This window comes from Amblyomma americanum, chromosome 5, assembly GCF_052857255.1.
Source record: "Amblyomma americanum isolate KBUSLIRL-KWMA chromosome 5, ASM5285725v1, whole genome shotgun sequence".
Lineage (NCBI taxonomy): Eukaryota > Metazoa > Arthropoda > Arachnida > Ixodida > Ixodidae > Amblyomma > Amblyomma americanum.
In genome coordinates, this window is record NC_135501.1 from 6329895 (window position 1) to 6349883 (window position 19989).

A 19989-nucleotide genomic window follows, 5' to 3' on the forward strand; every position below is an offset into this window, starting at 1 on the left:
TGGCAATACAGAGGGCTTCAAAAATTTCCCGGCTTTTCTGAGTCCTGAACTTTCTTAACACACTTGTTTCCTCCAAAAACGCCTTGCATGCTGGCTTATACGAACAACGGCGAATGTGGTCAGCTAAATGACCTCCGCCACTAATCGAAGTTACTGTCCTGCGATGTTCAAGCAAGCGTTCGTTGATACAGCGCCCGGTTTGTCCAATGCAGCGTTTGCCACAGGCGAGAGGGATGTTATACACCACGCCAACCTTGCTGTCGACGAGGGCTTTGGTGTGCCTAATTTTGCAGGCAGACCTCTTTTTGGGTTCGTTTACTAGGCGGCACAGGCGTCCCAGCTTCTCCGGAGCTGAAAACACTACACGGACGCCGCACTTGTCCCCGACCTTCTTGAGGCGGTGCGAGACCTTGTGCCAGTAAGGCACAACGACAGGTCGCTGTTGCGGGCGTGTGTTATCCACCTGCCTGTGCCGTCCACCAGATTTTACTTCGCTAATCTGGCTTTCGACCACTGAGGCCACGATTTCTCTCTGGAAACCTGCCTTCTCCGGACGCCTTAGTTGGGCATGGACACTCTCCCGGACTCGATGCTCACACGACTTGGCTAGAGCAGAGCGGATGCAGTTTTTTGCAATAGCTCTCTTCACGAGCTTAGAATGAGCCGATTTGAAAGTTAATAATTTGTTTTCTCGACCGTGGCTTGTACTGCCAGCACACGCGCGTTTCCTCAAAAATAAAGCACACATCTAGATACTGGATGTGCCCTTCCTGCGGCAGTTCGTGCGTGAACTTCATGCCAAAGGCGTTGCAAACAAAAATGTCAATAATGTCGTCCACGACAATACCCCTATCCCGAGCCTCAGTCGCGTTCATTACTACAAGGTAGTCGTCTACGTATCTAAAAACTTTCAGCACGCTGGCGTTGTAAAGGGACGCCTGAATGCGATTGTCAAGGGTGGATAAAAATATATCGCTTAAAAGCGGTGCTAGGCAAGAGCCTATGCACACTCCTTCTTTTTGGATGAGGCAACGATCATTGAAGGTGACAATGGTGGATGAAAGATAAAATCTTAAAAGCTCTAGAAAATTGTCGGTAGATAACCCTGTCATATTCTGAAAAGCCACAGGCCCGGCGTCTTCAATGAAAGTTCTGACCGCGCAAAACAGCTCGGGATGAGGTATTGAGTAGAATAAATCTTCAACATCAATTGAAAAGGCAAATCTTTTTGGGCATGAAGCTTCTACGCCAGAAAAATATGCAATGACTTGAGTGGAATTTTTTACCAGAAAAGGGTCGTCTAAAGAAATGGCACTAAGGTGCTTCTGCAGGAACCTTGACAAGGAGCCCTGCCAGGATCCCGTTTCCGTAACGATAGCGCGAAAAGGCGCAGATTCTTTGTGGGTTTTTACCGTGAAGAAAACACTAAGGGAGTTTACATCAGAAGCGGAGATACTCTTTCTTAATCTTTCCAAGTTCATTTCTTCACATAAAGCGATGGCCTTTTTCTTCACCTTGGCTAAAGACACCTTCCTATCAGCAAAGTTTTTTGTCAAGGCCTCGTTTGCCTTCTGACGGTACGTAGAATTTGGCATCACCACGAAGCCTCCCTCTTTGTCCGACACTAACAGGGCAAGATCGTTGCTCTTCAGAAAGTTGACAGTTGATCTAACTGGTATTTTGGGGGCAAAAGGTGCACCACTATACCTCAAACACTCTACACCTTCCGCAATACAGCGGTCCTGTTCATCTGAGCTTGCTGCCGCCGCCACGTTCCTGACCATGGACAGTAAATGTACAGGTTCTTCTTTTGGTTCAATACAGAACTTAGGACCACGAGATAGTGCAGCTTCAACCCTTTCGGGCAAATTACACTCACCAATACAGGTTACTTGGTTCGTTGCCAGTTGCTGGTGCACTGGCGCTTTCTTTAACGCACATAGGTTTGCAAGACACATGTTCCACAGGAACGCGGTGGTTTTTGCAGCTTCACGAGTGAACGTCCGGAAAAGGTGTTCACCACTCTGTCCAGGCACTAGAGAAGCTGAGAAGGCGTGCAGGTAGTTTTGCAGATGCCGAATCTGTCTCCACAGCTCGGAGCGCATGATCTTCATCATTCTCCAGGCATGACGCGCAGACGGGAAGCACGGCGAAAACAAGGCATGAACACCCGGCAGGACAAGGCGATGGTCGAGTGCAAACGTGAGTTCCCTTGCACGGCATGTGGCCACAGCTAAAAGGTTGACGAGCGTCGTAGAAGGATTCGCACACATAAAAGGAGGGATGACAGGGCCCAATGTACTAGAAAGTATATCGCTAAGCGTAGAGAGCTGGGCTAGTTGGTTCACAGTCACATTATGATACATCGTTCTGGCGCACGAAAAACACGGACGAAGGAAGAACAGACACACAATCGCCGGACATCAACTGAAGTTTATTCACAGAAACCAGTCCTATATGTACACATGTGACCACCAGGTAACTGATATCAAAAGCACAAAATCGGGAAAACCAAAAGGCAATCAACCAGAACCACAGGTTCCATATCGCACACGTGCCTTCATGCAAATCGCCCACAATTTCTGTACCTAGCTGACACGATCAACACCGTTAGCCTTCAGATAATCTAGTTCCTTTCTTCTAAGCACAATAGAGGGAGTACTGACGCAGTGATCTTTATCATTGGCAATACAGAGGGCTTCAAAATTTCCCGGCTTTTCTGAGTCCTGAACTTTCTTAACACACTTGTTTCCTCCAAAAACGCCTTGCATGCTGGCTTATACGAACAACGGCGAATGTGGTCAGCTAAATGACCTCCGCCACTAATCGAAGTTACTGTCCTGCGATGCTCTAGCAAGCGTTCGTTGATACAGCGCCCGGTTTGTCCAATGTAGCGTGTATAACATCCCTCTCTCCTGTGGCAAACGCTACATTGGACAAACCGGGCGCTGTCACAACGAACGCTTGCTAGAGCATCGCAGGACAGTAACTTCGATTAGTGGCGGAGGTCATTTAGCTGACCACATTCGCCGTTGTTCGTATAAGCCAGCATGCAAGGCGTTTTTGGAGGAAACAAGTGTGTTAAGAAAGTTCAGGACTCAGAAAAGCCGGGAAATTTTTGAAGCCCTCTGTATTGCCAATGATAAAGATCACTGCGTCAGTACTCCCTCTATTGTGCTTAGAAGAAAGGAACTAGATTATCTGAAGGCTAACGGTGTTGATCGTGTCAGCTAGGCACAGAAATTGTGGGCGATTTGCATGAAGGCACGTGTGCGATATGGAACCTGTGGCTCTGTTTGATTGCCTTTTGGTTTTCCCGATTTTGTGCTTTTGATATCAGTTACCTGGTGGTCACATGTGTACATATAGGACTGGTTTCTGTGAATAAACTTCAGTTGATGTCCGGCGATTGTGTGTCTGTTCTTCTTTCGTCCGTGTTTTTCGTGCGCCAGAACGATGTATCATAATGTGACTGTGAACCAACTAGCCCAGCTGTCTACGCTTAGCGATATACTTTCTAGTACATTGGGCCCTGTCATCCCTCCTTTTATGTGTGCGAATCCTTCTACGACGCTCGTCAACCTTTTAGCTGTGACCACATGCCGTGCAAGGGAACTCACGTTTGCACTCGACCATCGCCTTGTCCTGACGGGTGTTCATGCCTTGTTTTCGTCGTGCTTCCCGTCTGCGCGTCATGCCAGGAGAATGATGAAGATCATGCGCTCCGAGCTGTGGAGACAGATTCGGCATCTGCAAAACTACCTGCACGCCTTCTCAGCTTCTCTAGTGCCTGGACAGAGTGGTGAACACCTTTTCCGGACGTTCACTCGTGAAGCTGCAAAAAACCACCGCGTTCCTGTGGAACATGTGTCTTGCAAACCTATGTGCGTTAAAGAAAGCGCCAGTGCACCAGCAACTGGCAACGAACCAAGTAACCTGTATTGGTGAGTGTAATTTGCCCGAAAGGGTTGAAGCTGCACTATCTCGTGGTCCTAAGTTCTGTATTGAACCAAAAGAAGAACCTGTACATTTACTGTCCATGGTCAGGAACGTGGCGGCGGCAGCAAGCTCAGATGAACAGGACCGCTGTATTGCTGAAGGTGTAGAGCGTTTGAGGTATAGTGGTGCACCTTTTGCCCCCAAAATACCAGTTAGATCAACTGTCAACTTTCTGAAGAGCAACGATCTTGCCCTGTTAGTGTCGGACAAAGAGGGAGGCTTCGTGGTGATGCCAAGTTCTACGTACCGTCAGAAGGCAAACGAGGCCTTGACAAAAAACTTTGCTGATAGGAAGGTGTCTTTAGCCAAGGTGAAGAAAAATGCCATCGCTTTATGTGAAGAAATGAACTTGGAAAGATTAAGAAAGAGTATCTCCGCTTCTGATGTAAACTCCCTTAGTGTTTTCTTCACGGTAAAAACCCACAAAGAATCTGCGCCTTTCCGCGCTATCGTTACGGAAAAGGGATCCTGGCAGGGCTCCTTGTCAAGGTTCCTGCAGAAGCACCTTAGTGCCATTCTTTAGACGACCCTTTTCTGGTAAAAAATTCCACTCAAGTCATTGCATATTTTTCTGGCATAGAAGCTTCATGCCCAAAAAGATTTGCCTTTTCAATTGATGTTGAAGATTTCTTCTTCTGTCTTCTCTGTGTCTGTCGTCGCTGCGCTGTTTTTACCACGGCTTGAAGATTTATTCTACTCAATACCTCATCCCGAGCTGTTTTGCGCGGTCAGAGCTTTCATTGAAGACGCCGGGCCTGTGGCTTTTCAGAATATGACAGGGTTATCTACCGACAATTTTCTAGAGCTTTTAAGATTTTATCTTTCATCCACCATTGTCACCTTCAATGATCGTTGCCTCATCCAAAAAGAAGGAGTGTGCATAGGCTCTTGCCTAGCACCGCTTTTAAGCGATATATTTTTATCCACCCTTGACAATCGCATTCAGGCGTCCCTTTACAACGCCAGCGTGCTGAAAGTTTTTAGATACGTAGACGACTACCTTGTAGTAATGAACGCGACTGAGGCTCGGGATAGGGGTATTGTCGTGGACGACATTATTGACATTTTTGTTTGCAACGCCTTTGGCATGAAGTTCACGCACGAACTGCCGCAGGAAGGGCACATCCAGTATCTAGATGTGTGCTTTATTTTTGAGGAAACGCGCGTGTGCTGGCAGTACAAGCCACGGTCGAGAAAACAAATTATTAACTTTCAAATCGGCTCATTCTAAGCTCGTGAAGAGAGCTATTGCAAAAAACTGCATCCGCTCTGCTCTAGCCAAGTCGTGTGAGCATCGAGTCCGGGAGAGTGTCCATGCCCAACTAAGGCGTCTGGAGAAGGCAGGTTTCCAAGAGAAATCGTGGCCTCAGTGGTCGAAAGCCAGATTAGCGAAGTAAAATCTGGTGGACGGCACAGGCAGGTGGATAACACACGCCCGCAACAGCGACCTGTCGTTGTGCCTTACTGGCACAAGGTCTCGCACCGCCTCAAGAAGGTCGGGGACAAGTGCGGCGTCTGTGTAGTGTTTTCAGCTCCGGAGAAGCTGGGACGCCTGTGCCGCCTAGTAAACGAACCCAAAAAGAGGTCTGCCTGCAAAATTAGGCACACCAAAGCCCTCGTCGACAGCAAGGTTGGCGTGGTGTATAACATCCCTCTCGCCTGTGGCAAACGCTACATTGTACAAACCGGGCGTTGTATCAACGAACACTTGCTAGAGCATCGCAGGACAGTAACTTCGATTAGTGGCGGAGGTCATTTAGCTGACCACATTCGCCGTTGTTCGTATAAGCCAGCATGCAAGGCGTTTTTGGAGGAAACAAGTGTGTTAAGAAAGCTCAGGACTCAGAAAAGCCGCGAAATTTTTGAAGCCCTCTGTATTGCCAATGATAAAGATCACTGCGTCAGTACTCCCTCTATTGTGCTTAGAAGAAAGGAACTGATTATCTGAAGGCTAACGGTGTTGATCGTGTCAGCTAGGCACAGAAATTGTGGGCGATTTGCATGAAGGCACGTGTGCGATATGGAACCTGTGGCTCTGGTTGATTGCCTTTTGGTTTTCCCGATTTTGTGCTTTTGATATCAGTTACCTGGTGGTCACATGTGTACATATAGGACTGGTTTCTGTGAATAAACTTCAGTTGATGTCCGGCGATTGTGTGTCTGTTCTTCCTTCGTCCGTGTTTTTCGTGCGCCAGAACGATGTATCATAAATGGACTGCAGTATTGTGGAAATAAATAAATAAAATAAACCGTTCATTTTCCAGGCTGCAGTCGCAGTGGCCGTTTGTTGTGGGTTTCTTGGTTCCTGCCAGCTCGCATCAGGGGTTTCAATCCCGATATGGCCTGCCATGGGTCCTCTGCCGCTCCATCTGGCTCAAGCCGGCTCATCAATAAGGCAACCTACCTCGACGATGACCGATGCAAACAGCATGGCATATAAACGCGCATAAGGGCTTCGCCATTTGGGCATGACACGTGCCAGCGACGATGCGCTCACACCCGTTCGTTTTCCAGGCTGCAGTCACATGGGCCGATTGGTGAGGGTTTCTTTGTTGCTGCCAGCTCGCATCAGCGGTTTCAATCCCGCCACGGCCTGCTTTGGACCCTCTGCCGCTGCATCTGGTTTGAGCCGGCTCATCAATCTGGCAACCTGCCTCTACGATGACCGAAAGAAACAGCATGACACATAAACACGCATCAGGGGCTTCGCATTTTGGGCATGACACCGCGCCAGCGACGATGCGCCCACAACCGTTCGTTTTCCAGGCTGTAGTCACAGTGGCCGTTTGTTGTGGGTTTCTTGGTTCCTGCCAGCTCGCATCAGGGGTTTCAATCTCGCCATGGCCTGCCTTGGACCCTCTGCCGCTGCATCTGGTTCGAGCCGGCTCATCAGTCCGGCAACGTGCCTCGACGATGACCGAAGCAAACAGCATGACACATCAACGCGCATCAGGGGCTTCGCCTTTTGGGAATGACACCGCGCCAGCGACGATGCGCTCACAACCGTTCTTTTTCTAGGCTGCAGTCACATGGACCGTTTGCGGTGGGTTCCTTGGTTCCTGCTAGCTCGCATCAGGGGTTTCAATCCCGCCATGGCCTGTCTTATATCCTCTGCCGCTACAGCTGGTTCGAGCCGGCTCATCAATCTGGCAATCTACCTCGACGATGACCGAAGCAAACAGCATGGCATATAAACGCGCATCAGGGGCTTCGCGACTTCGGCATGACAGCGCGCCAGCGACGATGCGCTCACGTCCGTTCGTTTTCCATGCTGCAGTCACATGGGCCGTTTGCGGTAGGTTTCTTGGTTCCTGCCAGCTCACATCAGTGGTTTCAATCCCGCCATGGCCTGCCTTGGGTCCTCTGCCGCTCTATCTGGTTCAAGCCGACTCATCAATCTGGCAACCTACCTCGACGATGACCGAAACAAACACCATGACACATAAACGCGCATCAGGGGCATGACATTTGGGATTGACACCGCGCCAGCAACGATGCGCCCACAACCGTTCGATTTTCAGGCTGCAGTCACAGGGGCTGTTTGTGTTGGGTTTCTTGGTTCCTGCCAGCTCACATCAGTGGTTTAAATCACGCCATGGCCTTCTTGGACCCTCTGCCGCTGCATCTGGTTCGAGCCGGCTCATCAGTCCGGCAACCTGCCTCGACGATGACCGAAGCAAACAGCATGACACATCAACGCGCATCAGGGGCTTCGCCATTTTGGCATGACACCGCGCCAGCGACGATGCGCTCACAACCGTTCGTTTTTCAGGCTGCAGTCACATGGACCGTTTGCGGTGGGTTCCTTGGTTCCTGCCAGCTCACATCAGGGGTTTCAAACCCGCCATGGCCTGCCTTGGGTCCTTTGCCGATGCATCTGGTTCGAGCCGGCTCATCAATCTGGCTATCTGCCTCGACAATGACCAAAGCAAACAGCATGACACATAAACGCGCATCAGGGGCTTCGCCATTTGGGCATGAAACCGCGCCAGCGACGATGCGCTCAAAACCGTTCGTTTTCCAGGATGCAGTCACATGGGCCGTTTGCGGTGGGTTCCTTGGTTCCTGCCAGCTCACATCAGGTTTTTCAATCCAGCCATGGCCTGCCTTGGATCCTCTGCCGCTGCATCTGGTTCAAGCCGGCTCATCAATCTGGCAACCTGCCTCGACGATGACCGAAGCAAACAGCATGACACATAAACGCGCATCAGGGGCTTCGCCATTTGGGCATGACACCGCGCCCGCGACGATGCGCTCACAACCATTCGTTTTCCAGGATGCAGTCACATGGGCCGTTTGCGGTTGGTTCCTTGGTTCCTGCCAGCTCACATCAGGTTTTTCAATCCCGCCATGGCCTGCCTTGGATCCTCTGCCGCTGTATCTGGTTCAAGCCGGCTCATCAATCTGGCAACCTACCTCGGCGATGACCGAAGCAAACACCATGACACATAAACGCGCATCAGGGGCTTCGCCATTTGGGCATGACACCGCGCCAGAGACGATGCGCTCACACCCGTTCGTTTTCCAGGATGCAGTCACATGGGCCGTTTGCGGTGGGTATCTTGGTTCCTGCCAGCTCACATCAGGTTTTTCAATCCAGCCATTTCCTGCCTTGGATCCTCTGCCGCTGCATCTGGTTCAAGCCGGCTCATCAATCTGGCAACCTAACTCGACGATGACCGAAGCAAACACCATGACACATAAACGCGCATCAGGTGCTTCGCCATTTTGGCATGACACCGAGCCAGCAACGATACGCTCACAACCGTTCGTTTTCCAGGCTGCAGTCACAGGGGCCATTTGTTGTGGGTTTCTTGGTTCCTGCCAGCTCACATCAGGGGTTTGAATCCCGCCATGGCCTGCCTTGGGTCCTCTGCCGCTCCATCTGGTTCAAGCCGGCTCATCATTAAGGCAACCTGTCTCGACGATGACCGAAGCAAACAGCATGGCATATAAACGCGCATAAGGGGCTTCGCCATTTGGCCATGACACGTGCCAGCGATGATGCGCTCACACCCGTTCGTTTTCGAGGCTGCAGTCACATGGGCTGTTTGGTTTGGGTTTCTTTGTTCCTGCTAGCTCGCATCAGGGGTTTCAATCCCGCCATGGCCTGTCTTAGATCCTCTGCCGCTACAGCTGGTTCGAGCCGGCTCATCAATCTGGCAATCTACCTCGACGATGACCGAAGCAAACAGCATGGCATATAAACGCGCATCAGGGGCTTCGCGACTTCGGCATGACAGCGCGCCAGCGACGATGCGCTCACGTCCGTTCGTTTTCCATGCTGCAGTCACATGGGCCGTTTGCGGTAGGTTTCTTGGTTCCTGCCAGCTCACATCAGTGGTTTCAATCCCGCCATGGCCTGCCTTGGATCCTCTGCCGCTGCATCTAGTTAAAGCCGGCTCATAAATCTGGCAACCTGCCTCGACGATGACCGAAGCAAACAGCATGACACATAAACGCGCATCAGGGGCTTCGCCATTTGGGCATGACACCGCGCCAGCGACGATGCGCTCACAACCCTAAGTTCTCCAGGATGCAGTCACATGGGCCGTTTGCGGTGGGTTCCTTGGTTCCTGCCAGCTCACATCAGGGGTTTCAATCCCGCCATGGCCTGCCTTGGGTCCTCTGCCGCTCTATCTGGTTCAAGCCGACTCATCAATCTGGCAACCTACCTCGACGATGACCGAAACAAACACCATGACACATAAACGCGCATCAGGGGCTTAGCCATTTGGGATTGACACCGCGCCAGCAACGATGCGCCCACAACCGTTCGATTTTTAGGCTGCAGTCACAGGGGCTGTTTGTGTTGGGTTTCTTGGTTCCTGCCAGCTCACATCAGTGGTTTAAATCACGCCATGGCCTTCTTGGACCCTCTGCCGCTGCATCTGGTTCGAGCCGGCTCATCAGTCCGGCAACCTGCCTCGACGATGACCGAAGCAAACAGCATGACACATCAACGCGCATCAGGGGCTTCGCCATTTGGGCATGACACCGCGCCAGCGACGATGCGCTCACAACCGTTCGTTTTTCAGGCTGCAGTCACATGGACCGTTTGCGGTGGGTTCCTTGGTTCCTGCCAGCTCACATCAGGGGTTTCAAACCCGCCATGGCCTGCCTTGGGTCCTTTGCCGATGCATCTGGTTCGAGCCGGCTCATCAATCTGGCTATCTGCCTCGACAATGACCGAAGCAAACAGCATGACACATAAACGCGCATCAGGGGCTTCGCCATTTGGGCATGAAACCGCGCCAGCGACGATGCGCTCAAAACCGTTCGTTTTCCAGGATGCAGTCACATGGGCCGTTTGCGGTGGGTTCCTTGGTTCCTGCCAGCTCACATCAGGTTTTTCAATCGAGCCATGGCCTGCCTTGGATCCTCTGCCGCTCTATCTGGTTCAAGCCGGCTCATCAATCTGGCAACCTACCTCGGCGATGACCGAAGCAAACACCATGACACATAAACGCGCATCAGGGGCTTCGCCATTTGGGCATGACACCGCGCCCGCGACGATGCGCTCACAACCGTTCGTTTTCCAGGATGCAGTCACTTGGGCCGTTTGCGGTTGGTTCCTTGGTTCCTGCCAGGTCACATCAGGTTTTTCAATCCCGCCATGGCCTGCCTTGGATCCTCTGCCGCTGTATCTGGTTCAAGCCGGCTCATCAATCTGGCAACCTACCTCGGCGATGACCGAAGCAAACACCATGACACATAAACGCGCATCAGGGGCTTCGCCATTTGGGCATGACACCGCGCCAGAGACGATGCGCTCACACCCGTTCGTTTTCCAGGATGCAGTCACATGGGCCGTTTGCGGTGGGTATCTTGGTTCCTGCCAGCTCACATCAGGTTTTTCAATCCAGCCATTTCCTGCCTTGGATCCTCTGCCGCTGCATCTGGTTCAAGCCGGCTCATCAATCTGGCAACCTAACTCGACGATGACCGAAGCAAACACCATGACACATAAACGCGCATCAGGGGCTTCGCCATTTTGGCATGACACCGAGCCAGCAACGATGCGCTCACAACCGTTCGTTTTCCAGGCTGCAGTCACAGGGGCCATTTGTTGTGGGTTTCTTGGTTCCTGCCAGCTCACATCAGGGGTTTGAATCCCGCCATGGCCTGCCTTGGGTCCTCTGCCGCTCCATCTGGTTCAAGCCGGCTCATCAATAAGGCAACCTACCTCGACGATGACCGAAGCAAACAGCATGGCATATAAACGCGCATAAGGGTGATCCATAACTACAGCGCAAACGACAGGACAGAGATGAAGAAGGGACACCACACAGCGCTGACTCACACCTAAAGATTTATTGGATGCCAGCAGGTATAAATACCTCCCTGGCGGCCAGAAAGAATGCAGTCCACACTTACATGCGTGACTGACATACTGGTGTGCCAGTCATGTGCCTCCAAGCAAATCACATGCGCGAGAATACAATATAATCAGTGAGCAAGCACTTGTCAATATTCGCAATCAAGGTATCGTCTTTCTTTTTCTGACAACGCGATAGATGAAGCACTGATGCATTCTTCCGGGAGCCTACCTATTAAGTGAGCTTCAATGATCTCCCTTGCTAACGAGTCACGGTTCTTTTCTAACACTGCATTTTCATGATAGTTTGGCGCGCAGACGTAGGTATCATCGTCATCTTCATTGCCTTTGCAGTGCCTGCAATGTTTCGCCACGTGGCCAGAGATAGCGACACAGGAGACATTATACTCATGCTCTGTGAGTCTTTCGTTTAAACATCGGCCGGTTTGGCCGATGTGTCGCTTACCACAAAACAGTGGCAGCGAATATACCACCCCTTCCTGGCAAGGCACGAACTGTTTTGCGTGCTTTATCGGGCACTTGCGTGATTCTTTATTCTCTGAATTTACGTTCTTAATCAGGCTGGACAGTCGTTTGGGCGCCGAAAAGACGACATCAACGCCTGCATGTTTTCCGATTCTTTTTAGATTGTGCGACACTTTGTGAAGATATGGCAGCACAACAATCTTCCTTTTCTTCGTCTCTTTCGTACATTCGCTATTTCCTTTTGATTTTAACTTTTCCTGTAGTTTTCCTGCCACGGAAACTAATAATTCGGACGGGTAGCCTGCCTTTGCCAGGCGGTCTACTTGGTTGCTGAAGCTATGCTCCAACCTGTGTTCACAGGATTTGTTCACTGAGTTGCTAAAAACGGTATGTATAATTGCCCTTTTCACCAGCTTGGAGTGAGCTGATGAAAACGGCAAGATGGCCTTAACATCACGGGGCTCATAAGCCCAACAAACTCGAGATGGAGTGAAATGAAGCGAAATATCTAAAAACCTAATAAAATCATTCAATGGTACTTCGTGTGTTAACACCAATGGTGTGAGGCATTCTGAGAACACCGAAAGGACGTCAGGGAATTGCTGCTCGAAACCAAGGTTGTCACAATCTAAAAACACAAAGTAGTCATCAACGAATCTAAAAATGCTACAAACTCTGGAACCTTCAAATCGCTCTTTCATCCTTCTGTCTCGTGCTGCTAGGAACACGTCACTAAGGAAAGGCGCTAGACATGAACCAATACAGATCCCCTCTTTCTGAATAAAAACTTCGCCATTCCATTCTGCAAAAGTTGAGCCAAGATAGAGTGACAACAATTCAAGGAACCCAGTAGTGGAAATTCCGCTCTCATTCTGAAATGCAACAGCACCATATACATCAATCAGGTCATTGACAGAAGACAAAATTTCTGCTTGAGGAATGGTGTAATAAAGATCCTTTACATCGACTGAAAATCCACAAATCTTTCTGGCCGCCAGGGAGGTATTTATACCTGCTGGCATCCAATAAATCTTTAGTTGTGAGTCAGCGCTGTGTGGTGTCCCTTCTTGATCTCTGTCCTGTCGTTTGCGCTGTAGTTATGGATCATCGTAAACACCAACTCGCCCAACAAATGCTTTTGTCGAGCGCATAAGGGGCTTCGCCATTTGGGCATGACACGTGCCAGCGACGATGCGCTCAAACCCGTTAGTTTTCCAGGCTGTTGTCACATGGGCCGTTTGGTGTGGGTTTCTTTGTTCCTGCTAGCTCACATCAGGGGTTTCAATCCCGCCATGGCCTGTCTTAGACCCTCTGCCGCTGCAGCTGGTTCGAGCCGGCTCATCAATCTAGCAATCTACCTCGACGTTGACCGAAGCAAACAGCATGGCATATAAACGTGCATCAGGGGCTTCGCGACTTCGGCATGACAGCGCGAGCGGCGATGCGCTCACGTCCGTTCGTTTTCCATGCTGCAGTCACATGGGCCGTTTGCGGTAGGTTTCTTGGATCCTGCCAGCTCACATCAGTGGTTTCAATCCCGCCATGGCCTGCCTTGTGTCCTCTGCCGCTGCATCTAGTTAAAGACGGCTCATCAATCTGGCAACCTACCTAGACGATGACCGAAGCAAACAGCATGACACATAAACGCGCATCAGGAGCTTCGCTATTTGGGCATGACACCGCGCCAGCGACGATGCGCTCACAACCGTTCGTTTTCCAGGCTGCAGTCATATGGGCCGTTTGCCGCGGGTTCCTTGGTTCCTTGGAGTGAATGTATTTTTCTGCCCTCCCTGCCTGGACTCAAATGAGGGGCTGCAGTATTGTGAAAAAAAATAAGTAAAATAAACCGTTCGTTTTCCAGGCTGCAGTCACGGGGCCGTTTGTGGTGGGTTTCTTGGTTTCTGCCAGCTCACATCAGTGGTTTCAATACCGCCGTGGCCTGCCTTGGGTCCTCTGCCGCTCTATCTGGTTCAAGCCGACTAATCAATCTGGCAACCTACCTCGACAATGACCGAAACAAACACCATGACACATAAACGCGCATCAGGGGCTTAGCCGTTTGGGCATGACACCGCGCCAGCAACGATGCGCCCACAACCGTTCGATTTTTAGGCTGCAGTCACAGGGGCTGTTTGTGTTGGGTTTCTTGGTTCCTGCCAGCTCACATCAGTGGTTTAAATCACGCCATGGCCTTCTTGGATCCTCTGCCGTTGCATCTGGTTCAAGCCGGCTCATCAATCTGGCAACCTACCTCGACGATGACCGAAACAAACACCATGACAGATGAACGCGCATCAGGGGCTTCGCCATTTGGGCATGACACCGCGCCAGCGACGATGCGCCCACAACCGTTCGTTTTCCAGGCTGCAGTCACACGGGCCGTTTGTTGTGGGTTTCTTGGTTCCTGCAAGCTCACATCAGGGGTTTGAATCTCGCCATGGCCTGCCTTGGGTCTTCTGCCGCTCTATCTGGTTCAATCCGGCTCATCAATAAGGCAACCTACCTCGACGTTGACCGAAGCAAACAGCATGGCATATAAACGCGCATAAGGGGCTTCGCCATTTGGGCATGGCACGTGCCAGCGACGATGCGCTCACGTCCGTTCGTTTTCCATGCTGCAGTCACATGGGCCGTTTGCGGTAGGTTTCTTGGTTCCTGCCAGCTCACATCAGTGGTTTCACTCCCGGCATGGCCTGCCTTGGATCCTCTGCCGCTGCATCTAGTTAAAGCCGGCTCATCAATCTGGCAATCTACCTCGACGATGACCGAAGCAAACAGCATGACACATAAACGCGCATCAGGGGCTTCGCCATTTGGGCATGACTCCGCACCAGCGACGATGCGCTAACAACCGTTCGTTTTCCAGGCTGCAGTCATATGGGACGTTTGCCGTGGGTTCCTTGGTTCCTTGGAGTGAATGTATATTTCTGCCCTCCCTGCCTGGACTCAAATGAGGGCCTGCAGTATTGTGGAAATAAATGAATGAAATAAACCGTTCGTTTTCCAGGCTGCAGTCACAGTGGCCGTTTGTTGAGGGTTTCTTGGTTCCTGCCAGCTCACATCAGGGGTTTCAATCCCGCCTCGGCCTGCTTTGGACCCTCTCGCGCTGCATCTGGTTCGAGCCGGCTCATCAATCTGGCAACCTGCCTCTACGATGACCGAAGGAAACAGCATGACACATAAACGCGCATCAGGGGCTTCGCCATTTGGGCGTGACACGGCGCCAGCGACGATGCGCCCTCAACCGTTCGTTTTCCAGGCTGCAGGCACAGGGGCCGTTTGTGGTGGGTTTCTTGGTTCCTGCCACCTCACATCAGTGGTTTCAATCCCGCCATGGCCTGCCTTGGATTCTCTGCCGCTGCATCTGGTTAAAGCCGGCTCATCAGTCCGGCAACCTGCCTCGACGATGACCGAAGCAAACAGCATGACACATCAACGCGCATCAGGGGCTTCGCCATTTGGGAATGACACCGCACCAGCGACGATGCGCTCACAACCGTTCGTTTTCCAGGCTGCAGTCACATGGACCGTTTGCGGTGGGTTCCTTGGTTCCTGCCAGCTCACATCAGGGGTTTCAAACCCGCCATGGCCTGCCTTGGATCCTTTGCCGATGCATCTGGTTCGAGCCGGCTCATCAATCTGGCTATCTGCCTCGACGATGACCGAAGCAAACAGCATGACACATAAACGCGCATCAGGGGCTTCGCCATTTGGGCATGACACCGCGCCCGCGACGATGCGCTCACAACCGTTCGTTTTCCAGGATGCAGTCACATGGGCCGTTTGCGGTTGGTTCCTTGGTTCCTGCCAGCTCACATCAGGTTTTTCAATCCAGCCATGGCCTGCCTTGGATCCTCAGCCGCTGTATCTGGTTCAAGCCGGCTCATCAATCTGGCAACCTACCTCGGCGATGACCGAAGCAAACACCATGACATATAAACGCGCATCAGGGGCTTCGCCATTTGGGCATGACACCGCGCCAGCGACGATGCGCTCACACCCGTTCGTTTTCCAGGATGCAGTCACATGGGCCGTTTGCGGTGGGTTTCTTGGTTCCTGCCAGCTCACATCAGGTTTTTCAATCCAGCCATGGTCTGCCTTGGATCCTCTGCCGCTGCATCTGGTTCAAGCCGGCTCATCAATCTGGCAACCTAACTCGACGATGACCGAAGCAAACAGCATGGCATATAAACGCGCATAAGGGGCTTCGCCATTTGGGCATGACACGTGCCAGCGACGATGCGCTCAAACCCGTTCGTTTTCCAGGCTGTAGTCACATGGGCCGTTTGGTGTGGGTTTCTTTGTTCCTGCTAGCTCACATCAGTGGTTTCACTCCCGGCATGGCCTGCCTTGGATCCTCTGCCGCTGCATCTAGTTAAAGACGGCTCATCAATCTGGCAACCTACCTCGACGATGACCGAAGCAAACAGCATGACACATAAACGCGCATCAGGAGCTTCGCCATTTGGGCATGACACCGCGTCAGCGACGATGCGCTCACAACCGTTCGTTTTCCAGGCTGCAGTCATATGGGCCGTTTGCCGTGGGTTCCTTGGTTCCTTGGAGTGAATGTATTTTTCTGCCCTCCCTGCCTGGACTCAAATGATGGGCTGCAGTATTGTGAAAATAAATAAGTAAAATAAACCGTTCGTTTTCCAGGCTGCAGTCTCAGTGGCCGTTTGCGGTGGGTTTCTTGGTTCCTGCAAGCTCACATCAGGTTTTTCAATCCAGCCATGGTCTGCCTTGGATCCTCTGCCGCTGCATCTGGTTCAAGCCGGCTCATCAATCTGGCAACCTAACTCGACGATGACCGAAGCAAACACCATGACACATAAACGCGCATCAGGGGCTTCGCCATTTTGGCATGACACCGAGCCAGCAACGATACGCTCACAACCGTTCGTTTTCCAGGCTGCAGTCACAGGGGCCATTTGTTGTGGGTTTCTTGGTTCCTGCCAGCTCACATCAGGGGTTTGAATCCCGCCATGGCCTGCCTTGGGTCCTCTGCCGCTCCATCTGGTTCAAGCCGGCTCATCATTAAGGCAACCTGCCTCGACGATGACCGAAGCAAACAGCATGGCATATAAACGCGCATAAGGGGCTTCGCCATTTGGCCATGACACGTGCCAGCGATGATGCGCTCACACCCGTTCGTTTTCGAGGCTGCAGTCACATGGGCTGTTTGGTTTGGGTTTCTTTGTTCCTGCTAGCTCGCATCAGGGGTTTCAATCCCGCCATGGCCTGTCTTAGATCCTCTGCCGCTACAGCTGGTTCGAGCCGGCTCATCAATCTGGCAATCTACCTCGACGATGACCGAAGCAAACAGCATGGCATATAAACGCGCATCAGGGGCTTCGCGACTTCGGCATGACAGCGCGCCAGCGACGATGCGCTCACGTCCGTTCGTTTTCCATGCTGCAGTCACATGGGCCGTTTGCGGTAGGTTTCTTGGTTCCTGCCAGCTCACATCAGTGGTTTCAATCCCGCCATGGCCTGCCTTGGATCCTCTGCCGCTGCATCTAGTTAAAGCCGGCTCATAAATCTGGCAACCTGCCTCGACGATGACCGAAGCAAACAGCATGACACATAAACGCGCATCAGGGGCTTCGCCATTTGGGCATGACACCGCGCCAGCGACGATGCGCTCACAACCCTAAGTTCTCCAGGATGCAGTGACATGGGCCGTTTGCGGTGGGTTCCTTGGTTCCTGCCAGCTCACATCAGGGGTTTCAATCCCGCCATGGCCTGCCTTGGGTCCTCTGCCGCTCTATCTGGTTCAAGCCGACTCATCAATCTGGCAACCTACCTCGACGATGACCGAAACAAACACCATGACACATAAACGCGCATCAGGGGCTTAGCCATTTGGGATTGACACCGCGCCAGCAACGATGCGCCCACAACCGTTCGATTTTTAGGCTGCAGTCACAGGGGCTGTTTGTGTTGGGTTTCTTGGTTCCTGCCAGCTCACATCAGTGGTTTAAATCACGCCATGGCCTTCTTGGACCCTCTGCCGCTGCATCTGGTTCGAGCCGGCTCATCAGTCCGGCAACCTGCCTCGACGATGACCGAAGCAAACAGCATGACACATCAACGCGCATCAGGGGCTTCGCCATTTGGGCATGACACCGCGCCAGCGACGATGCGCTCACAACCGTTCGTTTTTCAGGCTGCAGTCACATGGACCGTTTGCGGTGGGTTCCTTGGTTCCTGCCAGCTCACATCAGGGGTTTCAAACCCGCCATGGCCTGCCTTGGGTCCTTTGCCGATGCATCTGGTTCGAGCCGGCTCATCAATCTGGCTATCTGCCTCGACAATGACCGAAGCAAACAGCATGACACATAAACGCGCATCAGGGGCTTCGCCATTTGGGCATGAAACCGCGCCAGCGACGATGCGCTCAAAACCGTTCGTTTTCCAGGATGCAGTCACATGGGCCGTTTGCGGTGGGTTCCTTGGTTCCTGCCAGCTCACATCAGGTTTTTCAATCGAGCCATGGCCTGCCTTGGATCCTCTGCCGCTGTATCTGGTTCAAGCCGGCTCATCAATCTGGCAACCTACCTCGGCGATGACCGAAGCAAACACCATGACACATAAACGCGCATCAGGGGCTTCGCCATTTGGGCATGACACCGCGCCCGCGACGATGCGCTCACAACCGTTCGTTTTCCAGGATGCAGTCACTTGGGCCGTTTGCGGTTGGTTCCTTGGTTCCTGCCAGGTCACATCAGGTTTTTCAATCCCGCCATGGCCTGCCTTGGATCCTCTGCCGCTGTATCTGGTTCAAGCCGGCTCATAAATCTGGCAACCTACCTCGGCGATGACCGAAGCAAACACCATGACACATAAACGCGCATCAGGGGCTTCGCCATTTGGGCATGACACCGCGCCAGAGACGATGCGCTCACACCCGTTCGTTTTCCAGGATGCAGTCACATGGGCCGTTTGCGGTGGGTATCTTGGTTCCTGCCAGCTCACATCAGGTTTTTCAATCCAGCCATTTCCTGCCTTGGATCCTCTGCCGCTGCATCTGGTTCAGGCCGGCTCATCAATCTGGCAACCTAACTCGACGATGACCGAAGCAAACACCATGACACATAAACGCGCATCAGGGGCTTCGCCATTTTGGCATGACACCGAGCCAGCAACGATGCGCTCACAACCGTTCGTTTTCCAGGCTGCAGTCACAGGGGCCATTTGTTGTGGGTTTCTTGGTTCCTGCCAGCTCACATCAGGGGTTTGAATCCCGCCATGGCCTGCCTTGGGTCCTCTGCCGCTCCATCTGGTTCAAGCCGGCTCATCAATAAGGCAACCTACCTCGACGATGACCGAAGCAAACAGCATGGCATATAAACGCGCATAAGGGTGATCCATAACTACAGCGCAAACGACAGGACAGAGATGAAGAAGGGACACCACACAGCGCTGACTCACACCTAAAGATTTATTGGATGCCAGCAGGTATAAATACCTCCCTGGCGGCCAGAAAGAATGCAGTCCACACTTACATGCGTGACTGACATACTGGTGTGCCAGTCATGTGCCTCCAAGCAAATCACATGCGCGAGAATACAATATAATCAGTGAGCAAGCACTTGTCAATATTCGCAATCAAGGTATCGTCTTTCTTTTTCTGACAACGCGATAGATGAAGCACTGATGCATTCTTCCGGGAGCCTACCTATTAAGTGAGCTTCAATGATCTCCCTTGCTAACGAGTCACGGTTCTTTTCTAACACTGTATTTTCATGATAGTTTGGCGCGCAGACGTAGGTATCATCGTCATCTTCATTGCCTTTGCAGTGCCTGCAATGTTTCGCCACGTGGCCAGAGATAGCGACACAGGAGACATTATACTCATGCTCTTTGAGTCTTTCGTTTAAACATCGGCCGGTTTGGCCGATGTGTCGCTTACCACAAAACAGTGGCAGCGAATATACCACCCCTTCCTGGCAAGGCACGAACTGTTTTGCGTGCTTTATCGGGCACTTGCGTGATTCTTTATTCTCTGAATTTACGTTCTTAATCAGGCTGGACAGTCGTTTGGGCGCCGAAAAGACGACATCAACGCCTGCATGTTTTCCGATTCTTTTTAGATTGTGCGACACTTTGTGAAGATATGGCAGCACAACAATCTTCCTTTTCTTCGTCTCTTTCGTACATTCGCTATTTCCTTTTGATTTTAA